The sequence below is a fragment of the Danio aesculapii genome, chromosome 4, assembly GCF_903798145.1.
Source record: "Danio aesculapii chromosome 4, fDanAes4.1, whole genome shotgun sequence".
Lineage (NCBI taxonomy): Eukaryota > Metazoa > Chordata > Actinopteri > Cypriniformes > Danionidae > Danio > Danio aesculapii.
Genome location: NC_079438.1, coordinates 14,816,537 through 14,833,584, shown reverse-complemented (window position 1 = coordinate 14,833,584; position 17,048 = coordinate 14,816,537). Strand labels below are relative to the sequence as shown.

At 39.4% G+C, this 17,048-nt stretch overlaps 1 protein-coding gene, 6 non-coding genes and 1 pseudogene across 7 annotated transcripts in view; 4 read left to right on the top strand and 4 right to left on the bottom strand.

Moving 5' to 3' along the window:
* LOC130222028 (NLR family CARD domain-containing protein 3-like) overlaps positions 1-17,048 on the bottom strand; it is a 503,712-nt gene that overhangs the window by 299,813 nt on the left and 186,851 nt on the right.
* Positions 1-17,048, bottom strand: part of LOC130222147 (gastrula zinc finger protein XlCGF8.2DB-like) — a 245,622-nt pseudogene that overhangs the window by 66,944 nt on the left and 161,630 nt on the right.
* Positions 1,013-1,095, bottom strand: trnal-cag (transfer RNA leucine (anticodon CAG)). The gene has a single exon. It is a non-coding gene; the product is annotated as a tRNA-Leu (tRNA).
* Positions 1,190-1,262, top strand: trnam-cau (transfer RNA methionine (anticodon CAU)). The gene has a single exon. It is a non-coding gene; the product is annotated as a tRNA-Met (tRNA).
* Positions 2,446-2,528, bottom strand: trnal-cag (transfer RNA leucine (anticodon CAG)). Its single transcript has one exon. It is a non-coding gene; the product is annotated as a tRNA-Leu (tRNA).
* Positions 2,623-2,695, top strand: trnam-cau (transfer RNA methionine (anticodon CAU)). The gene has a single exon. It is a non-coding gene; the product is annotated as a tRNA-Met (tRNA).
* On the top strand, positions 15,434-15,515 carry trnas-gcu (transfer RNA serine (anticodon GCU)). Its single transcript has one exon. It is a non-coding gene; the product is annotated as a tRNA-Ser (tRNA).
* On the top strand, positions 15,695-15,776 carry trnas-gcu (transfer RNA serine (anticodon GCU)). Its single transcript has one exon. It is a non-coding gene; the product is annotated as a tRNA-Ser (tRNA).

The window sequence follows — 17,048 nt, the reverse complement described above, 5'->3', positions numbered from 1 at the left end:
GCTCCCGTTCCTGTCACGTTATCGCTTGACGTTTGACGTGGATCCGTCAAATGTCATGACTTGACGTTGTAAGAGGATTAGCCGAAAAGCCCTGCGAATCGCATAGAATGAAAAATAAACGGCATCTCAGGACATTCCACTAAATGGCATTTCAAGACAATTCTTTTGACCCCGGTTCAGTGCTCTTGCTTTAAAGCCCACGTCCATTGTTTTGAACACATGCTTTTCCGAGTTGCTGTAGACAATGCCTTGATGTTGCGCAAACGCTTCAAACCTTGCAGTCTACAGTGCCCATTAACGCTGCCAGGGCCACTGCTACGCTGCGTAAATTGTGGCGCAAAGAGATTGATGCGGCACTTTGTCAGTGTTACTGTATCACTCGGACATGGCGCCAGAGGGTTAAATACTTGAGCCTGAGATCTCAGCTGTGCAACAGCCACGTCCTCACAGTGAGAGCATGAGCTGTCCGCGGGCACTGCATCGACATGCTGGACCCCCAGACCTGTGATGCGATACTCGTGCCCATCATCCGGAGACCACCGCATCCAGAAACGTACATTTAGAACAGCGTCTTGAAAACGCGTTGATTGACTGACACAGCTTTTTTTCTTCTCTTTCCCACAAAGAGTCAAATGTCATGACTTGACGTTGTAAGAGAATTAGCCGAAAGCCCTGCGAATCTCATTGCCTTAAAAATAAACGGCATCTCAGGACATTCCACTACATGGCATTCCAAGGCAATTCTTTTGATCCCCTTTCGATGCACTTGCATTAAAGCCCACGTCCATTGTTTTGTACACATGCTTTTCCGAGTTGCTGTAGACAATGCCTTGATGTTGCACAAATGCCTCAAAACTTGCAGTCTACAGTGCCATTAAGGTTGCCAGGGCCACTGCTACGCTTCGTAAACTGTGACGCAAAGAGATTGATGCAGTCAGTGTTACTGTATCACTCGGACATGGCGCCAGAGAGTTAAATACTTGAGCCTGAACGCACAGCCAAAGACTAGGTTTGTCAGAAGTGGGATTCGAACCCACGCCTCCAGGGGAGACTGCGACCTGAACGCAGCGCCTTAGACCGCTCGGCCATCCTGACATGCACAGTTAGTAGGAGCTGTCTCCTAGGAGCCACATCGCAGCACCATGACATGAAAGCTGGTGTTTCACAGCTTGCTCAGCTCCAGCAGTCTGCTTCGTTGGCGCAGTAGGCAGCGCGTCAGTCTCATAATCTGAATGTCGTGAGTTCAAGCCTCACACGGAGAAAGGTCGCACCTTTTGGCACACGGGAGCACTTAGGTGACCGGGTGGCGTACTTTATTACCTTCCGTGCAGTTTATGCTTCCCGGGGGCAAAAAAGGCTACAGCTCCTCTGGAGGGCATGCGGCGTGACGTTCCAAGAACATCTCCTGAGTCTGAAGCAATGATGGCAAGATGCTCCCGTTCCTGTCACGTTATCGCTTGACGTTTGACGTGGATCCGTCAAATGTCATGACTTGACGTTGTAAGAGGATTAGCCGAAAAGCCCTGCGAATCGCATAGAATGAAAAATAAACGGCATCTCAGGACATTCCACTAAATGGCATTTCAAGACAATTCTTTTGATCCCGGTTCAGTGCTCTTGCTTTAAAGCCCACGTCCATTGTTTTGAACACATGCTTTTCCGAGTTGCTGTAGACAATGCCTTGATGTTGCGCAAACGCTTCAAACCTTGCAGTCTACAGTGCCCATTAACGCTGCCAGGGCCACTGCTACGCTGCGTAAATTGTGGCGCAAAGAGATTGATGCGGCACTTTGTCAGTGTTACTGTATCACTCGGACATGGCGCCAGAGGGTTAAATACTTGAGCCTGAGATCTCAGCTGTGCAACAGCCACGTCCTCACAGTGAGAGCATGAGCTGTCCGCGGGCACTGCATCGACATGCTGGACCCCCAGACCTGTGATGCGATACTCGTGCCCATCATCCGGAGACCACCGCATCCAGAAACGCACATTTAGAACAGCGTCTTGAAAACGCGTTGATTGACTGACACAGCTTTTTTTCTTCTCTTTCCCACAAAGAGTCAAATGTCATGACTTGACGTTGTAAGAGAATTAGCCGAAAAGCCCTGCGAATCTCATTGCCTTAAAAATAAACGGCATCTCAGGACATTCCACTACATGGCATTCCAAGGCAATTCTTTTGATCCCCTTTCGATGCACTTGCATTAAAGCCCACGTCCATTGTTTTGTACACATGCTTTTCCGAGTTGCTGTAGACAATGCCTTGATGTTGCACAAATGCCTCAAAACTTGCAGTCTACAGTGCCATTAAGGTTGCCAGGGCCACTGCTACGCTTCGTAAACTGTGACGCAAAGAGATTGATGCAGTCAGTGTTACTGTATCACTCGGACATGGCGCCAGAGAGTTAAATACTTGAGCCTGAACGCACAGCCAAAGACTAGGTTTGTCAGAAGTGGGATTCGAACCCACGCCTCCAGGGGAGACTGCGACCTGAACGCAGCGCCTTAGACCGCTCGGCCATCCTGACATGCACAGTTAGTAGGAGCTGTCTCCTAGGAGCCACATCGCAGCACCATGACATGAAAGCTGGTGTTTCACAGCTTGCTCAGCTCCAGCAGTCTGCTTCGTTGGCGCAGTAGGCAGCGCGTCAGTCTCATAATCTGAATGTCGTGAGTTCAAGCCTCACACGGAGAAAGGTCGCACCTTTTGGCACACGGGAGCACTTAGGTGACCGGGCGGCGTACTTTATTACCTTCCGTGCAGTTTATGCTTCCCGGGGGCAAAAAAGGCTACAGCTCCTCTGGAGGGCATGCGGCGTGACGTTCCAAGAACATCTCCTGAGTCTGAAGCAATGATGGCAAGATGCTCCCGTTCCTGTCACGTTATCGCTTGACGTTTGACGTGGATCCGTCAAATGTCATGACTTGACGTTGTAAGAGGATTAGCCGAAAAGCCCTGCGAATCGCATAGAATGAAAAATAAACGGCAGCTCAGGACATTCCACTAAATGGCATTTCAAGACAATTCTTTTGATCCCGGTTCAGTGCTCTTGCTTTAAAGCCCACGTCCATTGTTTTGAACACATGCTTTTCCGAGTTGCTGTAGACAATGCCTTGATGTTGCGCAAACGCTTCAAACCTTGCAGTCTACAGTGCCCATTAACGCTGCCAGGGCCACTGCTACGCTGCGTAAATTGTGGCGCAAAGAGATTGATGCGGCACTTTGTCAGTGTTACTGTATCACTCGGACATGGCGCCAGAGGGTTAAATACTTGAGCCTGAGATCTCAGCTGTGCAACAGCCACGTCCTCACAGTGAGAGCATGAGCTGTCCGCGGGCACTGCATCGACATGCTGGACCTCCAGACCTGTGATGCGATACTCGTGCCCATCATCCGGAGACCACCGCATCCAGAAACGCACATTTAGAACAGCGTCTTGAAAACGCGTTGATTGACTGACACAGCTTTTTTTCTTCTCTTTCCCACAAAGAGTCAAATGTCATGACTTGACGTTGTAAGAGAATTAGCCGAAAAGCCCTGCGAATCTCATTGCCTTAAAAATAAACGGCATCTCAGGACATTCCACTACATGGCATTCCAAGGCAATTCTTTTGATCCCCTTTCGATGCACTTGCATTAAAGCCCACGTCCATTGTTTTGTACACATGCTTTTCCGAGTTGCTGTAGACAATGCCTTGATGTTGCACAAATGCCTCAAAACTTGCAGTCTACAGTGCCCATTAAGGTTGCCAGGGCCACTGCTACGCTTCGTAAACTGTGACGCAAAGAGATTGATGCGGCGCTTTGTCAGTGTTACTGTATCACTCAGACATGGCGCCAGAGAGTTAAATACTTGAACCTGAACGCACAGCCAAAGATTAGGTTTGTCAGAAGTGGGATTCAAACCCACACCTCCAGGGGAGACTGCTATCTGAACGCAGCGCCTTAGACCAGTCAGCCATCCTGACATGCACACTTAGCTGGAGCTGTCTCCTAGGAGCCACATAGCAGCACCATGCAGCTCCAGCTGTCCTGAATACAGCAGCTTAGACCACTTGGCCATCCTGACATGCATGCATAGCTGGAGCTGTCTTGTAGGGGCAAGGTCGTGAGTTCGAGCCTCACACAGGGCAAGGTTGTACCTTTTGGCACACGGGAGTGCATAGGTGACCGGGTGGCATTCTTTATTATCTTCCGTGCGGTTCATGCTTACCAGGCGCAAAAAAGTCTACAGCTCCTCTAGAGGGCAGGCTGCTTGTCGTTCCAAGAACATCTCCTGAGTCTTAAGCAATGATGGCAAGATGCTCCCATTCCTGTCATGTTTTCGATGCCAGGGCCACTGCTACGCTGCGTGAACTGTGGCGCAAAGAGATTGATGCGGCGCTTTGTCAATGTTACTGTATAACTCGGACATGGCGCTAGAGAGTTTAAGTCTTGAGCCTGAGCGCACAGCCAAAGGTTACATTTGTCAGAAGTGAGATTCGAACCCACACCTCCAGAGGAGACTGCGACCTGAATGCCAGCTGCCAAATGATTGTCTGGCAATATTTCACAAATGTTGAAGATGAGAGCCAATCCGAGCGATAAGTGGGTATTTCAATTACATGATATAACGTAAACAGTTAAGTGTTTGTTGAAATTGGCTTAACAGAGTAACTTGTTAGGCTTCAGTACATTCAGTACAGTATTTATGTAAAACACGTCATAAATGTTTTTAAATATTAATGTATTTTAAATTGCATGTATTTTGAGATTTACGTTATATAATTTACTAAAGTTTGACCGTTTATGAGAGAGATTTGAAAAGGTGGGGAAGGGATTATGAGTGTACAGTGTACAGCATGTGGTTTTAAGACCTGAAATGTTCTTGTCCAGTTACTCTTATTGTTTTTCTTTTCTTTTTTGGAGATAAAACTGTAAAATTACATATTAGATAAATATTACACACATTCTAGTGGTAAATTAATTTACAGAGCTATTGTGTGCTTTATTAAGGGAGTCATTGAGTTAAAATTCCTTTTTTAGTTATAAAAGTTTTTTATATCATGTAAAATTATTTATTACATTTTTCATGATTTTTTTTTTCAGATTGAGAAATGCCCATTGCAGTCTCTTGGCCATAGGACCTTGCTTGGAGGTGTGTTGAAATGCATATGTGGTTTTCAAACTCTAAAGGTACATTTATGAATCAATATGTGTTTATTATTATTTACTAGAATGGCTTTCCTTCTTCATGATTATATGTATTTTTCTAATTAATTTAAGCAGAGTACTGCCTCTGCTGCTCCAGCACAAACGGTGGAACAACCTGCCCCTTCTGTACCTGCTCAGGAGGTGATGGAGAAGAGACAACCCGAGGCCCAGCCCCAGCCCCCGTCTACTCCACCAGTGGCATCAAAGATTTCTCCGCAATTGTCAATGGTACATTTTTTTAAAAAATCAAAAGAAACGAATAGTTTAGTGTTTTAAGTGTTCAAAGTTCAGTTCAAAGTTCAAAACATAAGAAAGAAAAGAACAAAAAGCAATAAAAAGTTGAGGTGTTGCTAGAGACCTGCGTCTTTTCACACCTTTTGTACAGTGGGGGGTTGCAGACACTTGCTGATTAGTCGGTTTGAGTTTCTGTGATCTGGATTCCATCACATGGTCAGGGTCACAGTTTTCAAGCTACATTTCAACCTCTTGTCTTCAGAAAATGAGATATAATAATACATAACAAATACTAATAGTAAATACTTTGTTTTCATTTTAAGTGGAAGCTAAAATTTGTACTTTTTCTAAGCAAAAAAAGAGGTATTATTTAGAAAAAGTACAAATTAAAAAAAAATATATATAGATATATATATTTTTGCTACCACAGTATGTCTGATATAATATTTTTTCTTTTGGAGAAAGTCTTATTTGTTTTATTTCGAATAAAGTTTTCAAGGTCAATATTATTAACCCCTTTAAGCTCATTTTTGTTTCGATAGTCTACAGAACAAACCATCCTTATACAATAACTTGCCTAATTACCCTATCCAGCCTGGTTAACCTAATTAACCTAGTTAAGCCTTTAAATGTCACTTTAAGCTGTATAGAAGTGTCTTGAAAAATATCTAGTCAAATATTATTTACTGTCATCATGGCAACGATAAAAGTAATCAGTTATTAGAAATGAGTTATTGAAACTATTATGATTAGAAATGTGATCAAAAAAATCTCTCCGATAAACAGAAATTGGAGAAAGAAAAAAAACCATGGCGGCTAATAATTCAGGCTTCAACTGTGTATAACACATAGTGTGATGTTGTAATATACAATATATGTTTTTGTTGAAATGCATGATGTAATAGTACAGTAATACTGTAATACTGCAATAATTTATTCCTTTGGTAGTAAAAAATATTTGTTTGCATATTGCTCCATGATCCAGAAAACTATCATTTTAATCAAAACCTAATGTGTCACATTTATTTGCAATGAACCTGTTGTCTAATCAAATTTATTTTAACTTATATCTTATTTCTTCCTGTAAAAGTAGCAGAGGGTGGTGGTAAAAAACAGCTTGAACCTGAAATCTGTAGAGAAAACAAACTGATTGTACAACAAAGATATAGAAAGATAGTTTGTCATTGCTTGAAATGTGATGTGATATACACTAATGTTCAAAAAAATGAAATTGTTAAAATATAAAAGCTTCATATTAATCATATATAACAAGAATTCTATTGTGTTTGCTTTGCTCATACATAAGGTAGATTTTATTTGATTTTCTGTGCTGCTCATGAAACATTCCTTTATATTTTGGGGAAACAGTAATAACGTTTTCAAGGACAGAATAACATAAATGATTCTTTATTTATTTAATTTACCTATATTATTAATTCACATTATTCCAGTTTTTACTGTATATTTGACCAAATAAATGTAGCCTTCATAAACATAATAAAAACCTAAAAAAATACATTGAGCAGATCCCAAACGTTTGAACAGTAGTGTACATTTTGCCATTGTGAACACAGTGTTTTTAATGAAATGTTTTTTGTCTTGCCCTTTTTGAGTTCACCAAACCAAGATTTTCCAGTCCCACCATTGCTGCAGCAAAGCCAAATCTTAGTGTGGCTAAAAGACCATCACAGGTTGACGTCCAGCCCAGTTCAACAGTGGGTAGTGCTTCTACACCAAGCACGGCTGTAAGTATTGTCATTATCCACATAGTTTTCTGAGAGAATGTGGTATAAGCAATTTTTTACGTAAATTTGTATTTTTATTAAGTACAGTCACATTAAATCTCAATAAAACATCTCTGTAATATTCTTTTAGTGCATAAAAACATATATAGAAAAATAAGCACCATTCTTTAAACTTTTTGTTCTGCATATAAGCTCTGTGACAAAATTTTACAGTTTAGCAGCAGTCATTCATTTCCAATGTTTTATAATACATTAATGTTCAAATAAAGTAATGGTTGCAAAAAATTCTGATGAGTTAATGTTGCTTATAGATGTATATTTACAAACTGTACTTTGTTATACTGCTTGGTTGTACAGACACAGGACCTTCAAGTTTCTGCCCCTGTCCTCAAACAGAGCCGTCCAGCATTGTCTCAGTAAGTTATTTCATACTTTCTGTCCAAAAAAGGTAATTTGGTTTGCATATTTGCTGCCCCAGCTGAATTCACACAAAGTGGTTTTAAGACCTGTCAATTAAATCGACTTGATGTTAATTAACTAAGCATGATATATGTATAACAAAATAAAGAGAGTTAACAATAACAATAATATGTTAACAAAATAAAGAGAGTTAACAATAACAATAATATGTTAACAAAATAAAGAGAGTAAAAAATAAAGCAAAGAATCACAAAAATTAATCCTTCTGCTGTTGATATTTTATCTTCACAATAGTAAAAGAAAAAAATGTGGATGGAAAAGAAGTAGAAATAAAAAAGAGAAATAACTATACTGGAGAATACTTATGTGTCTTTAAAGGGCACCTATGGTGAAAACTTTAACTTTTCAAGCTGTTTAGACAGAAATGTGTGTAAGTATAGTGTATAGACAGTCATTTTGGGTTAAAATAAACACACCCAGTCCTTTTTTTTCAAATTTAACAACATAAAAACGGTGGACCAATTGTAGCGGTTTTCAGATCGACCGCAACTTTATGTAGGAGAGCGGTCCCCCCGCCCACCAATATTGATTGACAGCTGCGCGCATTAACATGTCCGGTAGTCACGTGTATAATCATATAATCAAGAGAGGATGAGCGCAAAGCAGCCGAGAATAAAAGGTGTGTTCAGTTCGCTAGGATCATCAATCATCATCAAATGTGATCAAGAATGAGTTTTACAAGTTTAAAATGTTTTAAAGAGCCCATATTATGGGTTTTTGAAAATGCCCTTCCATGTAGTGTGTAACGCAGCTCTAAGTGAAGTGAAATGTCCAGCTGAGGCTTAAATCTGTAAGTGTACAGTGTTTAAAACTGTTGATTCATCTATAAAAGAGTCACCTCATAGTGCTTCAAACGAGTCGTCTTGATAACGAGTCATTAGGTGTTTCGTGATGACGCGGCTACGAAACACAAGTAGTTGTGCGCGCAAACCCGGGAGATTTGAAACCTGTGGCCCCGGCCAATAACAGAAAAAAAGTCACACACACAAACACACAGAGAAACACCAGTCGAATGAAGTCACGCTGTGCAGATGGATATTATTGACAGTTCACCCAAAGATGAAACCTCAGCAATATAGCCCAGCCTTGAGCAGTTCTAGTGCTTCTGAAAACATGCTTACAAAGAAGACTTCATCAGTTTGTAAAAGGAAGGATCAGCAAAGACTGTCAGAACATGGATCAGTGCATCATGAATCAGTTTCTTCCCCCATTTCACAAGTGTAAGTACGTGCGATTAAAACTGTAAAAAGTCCATCGTCTGTATTTACATTCACCCACTGGCAGCCAAAATCCACTATGAAGCATGTATGCACTGTGACTACTTTTATATTGTTGATTAGCAGCTGGGCATTTCAATCTGTCTCGTGCTGAAGCCTTGTCCGTGTGGACCAATCGCAGCAGGCTGTCATCGGTCCAATCAGCGCAGATTAGCTTCGCGCTCAGGAGGGGTTTGGGAACAAATGAATCGCTGAACGATTCATATGGGAGTCGCTGGGATAATTAGGTAAAAATAAATGCAGATTATAAGACCATCAAAGTGTTTTTTGACCTTGCATGCATATTAGACTGTTGTTGGAGACCCTTACAACCTAAATATGACCCTATTTCATGTATAATATGGGCTCTTTAAAACAGAGCATGTGTGTAATGAATTACAGCGATTCACTTCAGATTCACTTAATCAGCACAGCCGCGTGTCTGAACAATTATAAAGGAAGACACTTCAATCCTGGTTATTAATATACATTAATATAAGAGATATCCTTACAGCAGTGGATATTACCAGTATCATGTCACATGCGTGCAAAACGAGTGCAAAGCTTAACGCGTTCTCTCTCTCTCTGTGTGTGTGTGTCTTCGTGTCTGAGCTGTGTGTGTGTGTGTGTCTGCGCTACGTTTGTGTGTGTATGTGTGTGCGCTATGTCTTTGTGTCCTTGCTGTGTGTGTGTGTGTAAACTTTGTAATGACATTGTGTGTGACTCATTGTTGCAAATCCATAAAAAAATGCATCAAATACTGATTATTAAAGTTCTTACTGTAGTATTTCTCACACACACGTTACGTGAGATCTGCTTACTGAGGGGTAGCCGAAGGGTAAAAAAAGGGGTAACCGATGTGCCCTTTGAAGGAATATCATACATATTACAAGGTATTTTGCCAAAAAAAAGACAGGTAATCAATTAAAATTTTTTTGGGCTAGAGATAGGTTACACATAGCCGGACTAGATTGGGTCTATACTTCACAGAGAAACTGAAACTACGTCTATTACTCGCAGGAACCTCATAAACGCTATTGACCTTTCTTGCATGACGAAGTATCATACGTATCGCAAGCTTGATTTAGCAGAAAAACAACATGCAACCAAATTTAAGGTTATTCGGGCTAAAATTGGGTTACACGTAGCCGGGCTAGATCTGGTCTATACTTCACCTAGCCAGTGAAATGACGGCTATTGCTTGCTGGGCTGTAATCATTGATTTTCACAGTAGGAAAAACAAATACTTTAGAAGTCAATGGTTACTGGTTTTCAGCATTCTTCAAAAAATATTCTTTAGTGTTCAACAGAAGATTTGAACAGGTTTGAAATAAAGAGCGAGTAAACAGTGACAGAATTTTCATTATTCATTTGAGTAAACTGATTTACTTACCCATCACTGCTGTGCTCCAATTTGGCAGATCCAAGCACTGAGGATGACAGAGGTGCAGGGACAACAGGTCCCAATCCTCGACTTTAGTCTGAAGTGTGAAGAACACAATCAAGGTCTCACTTCAGAGGGACATAGCCCTACTGGAGCTTTTCAAAGGAGATGAGATTGAGCTCTCTCACATGAGAGTTCACATCTGGGAGAGTGGGAAGGGTAAAATAAACTCTTCAACTTACACCACAGCAAAGGTAAAAAAAATATATGAAGCAAAACATTTAGTAATATAATAACTTTATAGTATTCCTGCATTTTCCAAAAATGATAAATTTGCAAGAGTTGTTTAACACGGTACCACCCAACAGCATTATTTTAGGTTTTTAAGAGAGCAAAACCATATGAAAAAAGTTTTACTTGAGCACTTTTGTTTTTACTAAAACCAAGGTTTAAGACTTGACTTGGAAGCATGCAAGTGTCACGGTATGTTGAAAACACAGATACAAAAAGGTAGGATCCAAATGCATTTAATGAAGAAATAATCGTGCAGATAACAGAAAAACAACAGGGAATGCAAAAATCAAAGTATCAAAAGAACAATAATAAACAAAACAAGAAACTAAGGAAAGGTACTGGACCACAACACATAAACAACATACCATACAAAAACAAACGGGTGCAGGGTGTATAAATAGTCCAACAAATCATTAGTGACAGGATTCAGCTGTGTGTGTAATCAGTGGAAGTGAAACCTGGTGTATGTATAGTGGAATGAAGGGATCTGTAGTTCATAGCTGAATTGTAGTTCACCAGCGATCTCTGTAGTCCTCAAATCGCTAGTGAACATGACAGCAAGTTTAAAAAAAGAAATACATGACCAAAAGTTTATACCATTTGAACAGTAGTTGTCAAATAGTAGTCATAAGGCAAGTATTTTTTTTTTAAATCAATTTAAGTTTAAATATACATGGATGGTTCACCCTAAAACTAAAATGTATTTATTATTTAATGACTGTAGTGGTTTTAAACCTTTATGAGTTTCTGGTTCCACTTTATATTAGGTGGCTCAAACTACTATGTGCTTTGAAATACATTTGTTACATCTTTTTTTGTACTTATGATAAAATGCCTATATGTAATTCCATTGTTGTCCATCTCTTACACCTACCTATACCACCAAACCTGTTCCTAGCCCAACCCGTATCTCACCTCAAGAGCACCACAGGTGTTCTGCAAATACATTATGAACACAGTAATTACATTGTATTTATTTTTTTGATGCAAGAACATTGTAGTTAAGGCCAGCTAATATAAAGTGGGACCAAGAATAAAGTAAGAATTAAAGACATTAAACAATTTTTGAAAGCTAAAGTTGATCATTTGCTAATAAAAATTAAAGTAAGATCAATTGATAATACATTTATATTAGTCAACTTGAACTTGGTGCAGGCATCACTACAATAATAATTAATGATTCTTTACATTTATATAGCGCTTTTCTGGACACTCAAAGCTCCAGTGGGCAAATTTGGCCAGGATGCCGGAGTTATACTCCTACTCTTTTTTTTTCAAAAGACATCCTGGGATTTTTAATGATCACAGAGTGTCAGGACCTCGGTTTAACATCTCACCTGAAATACGGAATGCACACACTGTAAAAAATGTCTGTGATTTTAACAGTAAAAGTCTGTACAATCCACAGTGAAAACCTGTTAAATGACTAACAGCTCATTTCTGTACAAAATACGGAAAATAACTGTAACAGATCTAACCTTTGTTTTTGAGAAACTAATCAGAGTGTCTGAAATCTCACCACACACCCTCATTCACTAGTCCCTAAATTAGTCAATTAGTTTAGTCCACTAGACAGAGTGAATGACCACAAATAAGTGAATTGATGAACACCTGCTGTTAACAAGCACAATCACTGAAGGAAAGAACAAGAAATAAAACTGCAGACACAGCCTCACACCAAACCAACTGAATTAAAACAGAGGATTAAACAACTTCATTAAATAACAGCATTAGCAGCTTCACTGATTACAGTTTGAGTTCAATTCTCTCATATCTGCAAGAATATTTGATAATTAACAGAGGTTTATATTTTTATTGAAAATGTTTGATTTGACCTCACCATCATGGAGATCAGAGGCTGCATTAGTTGAGCTCTTGAACATTTTTGCTTGAATTTAAATGCTTCTCTGGCTGTTATAACTGTGTTTTTGAAACTCAACAGGTACAGCAAGACATGAAAACTTTTAAATACTTATAACAGAATTGTTTTTAATAAGTAACAAAAAAGTTGTAATTAATTATATTTAATTTATGTGATGTTATCTGAGACAATAGTACAGCTTCCAGAAAGTAGTGGTGGGCAAAGCGAGGCTTCATGAAACATTGAAACAGTTGAAGCAAATGTGTCGACGTTTCGAAACCCCACTCTACAGTGACGCCTAGTGGTCATGTTTTATGTATTGCACTGGTTCAGTGCACTCAACCCCACTTTGGGGGCACGAAGCCTCAAGTGTTATAGTGGAGTGGTTAGGGTTTCTGACTACCATGTGGTGATTGTGGGTTCGAATCCAGGCTGATACAGTTATTTTGAAATGCTTTAATATCAGTTTGAGAGGCTTTGTTCGTGCATCGTTCTGTTTCAACATTAGTCTGACAACCGAATGAACACTTTGTAAATAAATTTGGCTTGTTTTGGTCATGAAACAGGGTTGTTGATAGATCAGATACAGTTGTGGACAGAAGTTAACAAGAATTATTTATGTTATTCATTAAATTTCCCATTTATTGTATTTTATTAACTTCTACCCAAACCCTAAACCCAACCATCAAAGTACTGTAAAATATTAATTATTGTTTTAGTTACAAAAATTATGTTAAATTGATGGCATATCTGCAGTTGTATCCTATCTAGACTACACCATAAACAGTAGCATGATTAAAATACATAAAATCATGATTTTGGAGTATTTGTACAAGTCGGGATTCGAACCCAAAAGTCATTTAAAGCCTCAAACAACACGCACATGCACGGTCCACTAGGCCATATGAGAGTCACTGTCATCTGACCCTGTCAGTCAAATGCATACTCTCCAGGTCTTGAAAAGCTTCAGAATTGATCGATGCTTTGAATCGCTTTGGTCACGTGACCAGGTGTTTCGAAACACTTTAATCACGTGACCTGGGTGTTTCGGATCATGCTTCGGTACAGTGTCTCGAAACACTTGCGCTTCGGGATCTCGACACTGTGAAAGATCCCTACTAGAAAGATCAACAAACAATTATGATGGAACAAATCAGAGTTTCATTCAGAAAACCTAGAGAGCTTAAGCAACTCATCTAAGACACACAGACTTCAAGAATCAGGATATGAACCTCAAAAATGGTTGCTAAAAAAAAAGCTGCTTCATTCATGGTGCAAGCATCGTACAAAAAAAAACTCGCAGCATGAATAAATTATGCCGCTTTATGCTCTTAACATTTCTTTCTTTGCCTTTAATTTATTTTGTTTTTGGGGTGTAATATTTCAGTAGTTGTTCTGGGTTGTTTTTTATTTGATTTTTATGTTTTGTTAGTCACCATTATTAAGATTCAAAGACTAATTGTTGACATCTGTGTGTTTTCAAGTTCTGCCATAGTTCAAACGTTCTCATAATGACTGATGTATTTAGACCTGTTAAATTGTCATTGATTGCTGAAGTTCCAGTGGTTTCATTTATGTATTGTATTCGATTCTCACACTTAAGATGATATTCAACAAGAATGGCTTTGATATGACAGTTTATCTCATCACACTTAATTTCATGTTTGTTTTGACTTTTCATACTATACAATTAGTGTGATTAACACAATTAATAAATGCAACCAAAGTTTAAAGTGTTTTAAATCAAGAAGTTGAAGATCCCGACTAAAGCAGACTCTGTCCTCCATCATGGTGACTTCAAATGAACGACAATTTCATTAAGAGCTTTTGTTCATGTGACAGAAATAAAGTCAAAGGTCAGTAATAAGTGACGCTCCTGATGTTTGTGGAGTTGTTTAATGATCTCTTCTGAGATCTTGACAAATAAAAGTTTTATTGTGTAATTATTTTTATTAATTATTATTTTTAGAGTTTTATTCTCAGTTGATTTCATCTTTGATTTTGGCTGTAATTTGTGTTATTTGGTCTTGTTGTTCTTTCCTTCAGTGATTCTGCTTGTTAACACGTGTTCATCAATAATTATTAATCCTCCTTTAATTAGACACTTATTTATCTCATTAACTTCATCACTGTCTGAGTGTTCAACCCTCTGTAGTGAGGACACTAGTGAGGATTTTGCTCTGCGATTTGAGGGGTTAAATGTGTTCGATGAAAAATACAGACTGTGGAATGTATTTTTAACAGAAATGTTCTGTAGATTGAATTTACGAATGTAAAATGTTAAAAACAGTAGATTACTGGCAACCACAGCTGCCAGTATTTTTTTGTAAAATCAGGAAAAACAACAGCAAAATACTGTAAAACATTTTTGTTTCACCATTGTGGAGGATATTAGCATCTGTGTGCAAGTCCAAGATGAACGCAGTGAATCTGATGTTATGCTGCATCTTCTTTTGTTTAAAGGTAACTGTGTAGTTACTAATGCAGTGAAAGTGTGTGTTAATTACAGTCACACATGAACACAATAATGCATTTAATGACTTTATTTAATGAGTTTTTGTAGTGAACTGATGTACGATGGTTCTCAATATGCTCAGATATATTACTTAGACATTTAAAATGTTGATTTTAATGCCAGTAAATGCCAAATAAAACGTAGTTGTTTTCTGCAAATATAAATAATTAACTCAAAGGTTTGTAAATGATCATTGCATCAGTTAATGAATAAAATTTACTCTTGTTAAAAATACAACATTTTTCTATGAAAACAATTTTAAAGAAAAAGTTCTGGCAACCATAGCTGCCAGTATTTTTCCGGAAATTTTACAGAATTGTTTTTACAGTGTAACTTACTTGCACCCTCTTTGTGCTTCGAAGCATGTTATGGCAAAATTGAGTGTCATCTTACCGAAAATAGTTGCAAAAACATACATGTACACATATGTGCCCCAGTCCAGCCTCCATCAGTAAAGTGGAAACCTATGTGACGAGGTGGCCGAGTGGTTAAGGCGATGGACTGCTAATCCATTGTGCTCTGCACGCGTGGGTTCGAATCCCATCCTCGTCGTTCAAATGCTCTGACATTTGAGAGATCCCGGTAATTCAGTGGAAGGTGTGATACTTTTACCCTCTTAGCGATTTGAAGGGTGTTGCTGCAAAATTTAATGTCATCTGTATCGAAAGTAGCTGCAAATACATACATATATGCCAAAGTCCAGCCCCCATCAGGAAAGTGGCTACATGCATGACGAGGTGGCCGAGTGGTTAAGGTGATGGACTGCTAATCCATTGTGCTCTGCATGCATGGGTTCGAATCCCATCCTCGTCGCTCATTTAAGAGAGCCCGGTGCTTCCGGGGAACATATCTTACTCGCACCATCTTCGTGCTTCTAAGCATGTTATGGCAAAATTGAATGTCATCTTACCGAATATTTTTGCAAAATAGTTGCAAGAACATACATATACACATATGTGCCACAGTCCAGCCTCCATCAGGAAAGCGAGAACATTTGTGACAAGGAGGCCGAGTGGTTAAAGCGACGGACAGTTAATCGATTGTGCTAATGAGGTGGCCGAGTAGTTAAGGTGATGCACTTCTAATCCATTGTGCACTGCATGTGTGGGTTTGAATCCCATCCTTGTCGCTCATTTTCTCTGGTGTTTGAGAGAGCCCGGTGCTTCCGTGGAAGGTGTTTTACTCACACCCTCTTAGCGTTTTGAAGGATGTTATGGTAACAGTTAATCCAGCCTCCGGCAGGGATGGACCGCTAATCCACTGTGCTCCATCTGTGTGGGTTCAAATCCCATTCTCGTTGTTCAATTGCTTTTGCATTTTAGAGAGCCTGGTGCTTCCATGGAAGGTTTCTTACACGCACTCTGCTCGCATTCTGAAGAATGTTATGGTACAGGTTAATCCAGCCTGCTGCATGTTTAGAATCTACACGAAAGTTGCAATATGTTAAAGAAACAGAAGCAGAACAGGTTATTGATTTGTCCAAAAATAATTACTTATACATTGTTTCATTTTTACTTAAAGAAAAGTATACACTACTTATGTGAATCTGGGAGAAGAGAATTGTGGGTAATCTGGTAAAGGGGGCGGAGTCACAACGCTGAAGGGCAGAGAAAAGGGTTGAGATTGGGATGTATTTATTGGGCTGTACAGCGATTGGGGTAAGGTAATGAAGAACGCAAGGGCACTGAAACCATATTTTGACAGAAATCCAAGGTCAGCGATGCTGCCGTTTTTAGACTCAGGCATTCTGTCTAGTTTCTCTCCAACAAAACCAGAAGAAACATGTTGCAGTTAATGTTGAACAATAAAGCCTGGTTTATACTTCTGTGTCAAGTGATCAGCGTGATCCACGGCGCAAGCCTTGCGCGTAGCCGTGCACTTATACTTTTGCGCACTGTTTCTGTTGCTCTGCAATACACTTCCGAAACGCTAGCTGGCAGTAGGTGTTTATGTGTCTCTGTGTTGAGTTTGTTCGCTGGTGTTTTGTTTTTTTCTGAACGCTTCCTTAATGTGCATGTGGCTCAAATTTGCTCATTTTGAAGCAGGAATCAGTGGACGTGCAACAACTTTAATTAAGAGGTAAAC